Raw genomic sequence first — 532 nt, 5'->3', positions numbered from 1 at the left:
TGTATGGTTGGTTATCTTTGCAAGTCTGTTCGAATTATCAGTTTGGTTTGGCCTACTAGATTGATCTTTCTTGCAATGGGAGAAGTGCTTAGCTTTGGGTTCAATCTTGCGGTGTCCTTTCCCAGTGACAGTAGGGGCAGCAAGGCACGTATTGTATTGTTGCCATCGAGGACAACAAGATGGGGTTTTCTTCATATTGCATGAGTCTATCCCTCTACATCATGTCATCTTGCTTAAGGCGTTACTCTATTTTTAACTTAATACTCTAGATGCATGCTGGATAGCGGTCGATGAGTGGAGTAATAGTAGTAGATGCAGGCAGGAGTCGGTCTACTTGTCTCGGACGTGATGCCTATATACATGATCATACCTAGATATTCTCATAACTATGCTCAATTCTGTCAATTGCTCAACAGTAATTTGTTCACCCACTGTAGAATACTTATGCTCTCGAGAGAAGCCACTAGTGAAACCTATGGCCCCCGGGTCTATCTTTATCATATTGATATCCTACTACTTAGTTATTTCCTTT

This window comes from Triticum urartu, chromosome 1, assembly GCF_003073215.2.
Source record: "Triticum urartu cultivar G1812 chromosome 1, Tu2.1, whole genome shotgun sequence".
In the NCBI taxonomy this organism is placed as follows: Eukaryota; Viridiplantae; Streptophyta; class Magnoliopsida; order Poales; family Poaceae; genus Triticum; species Triticum urartu.
This window is presented reverse-complemented; position numbering follows the sequence as displayed.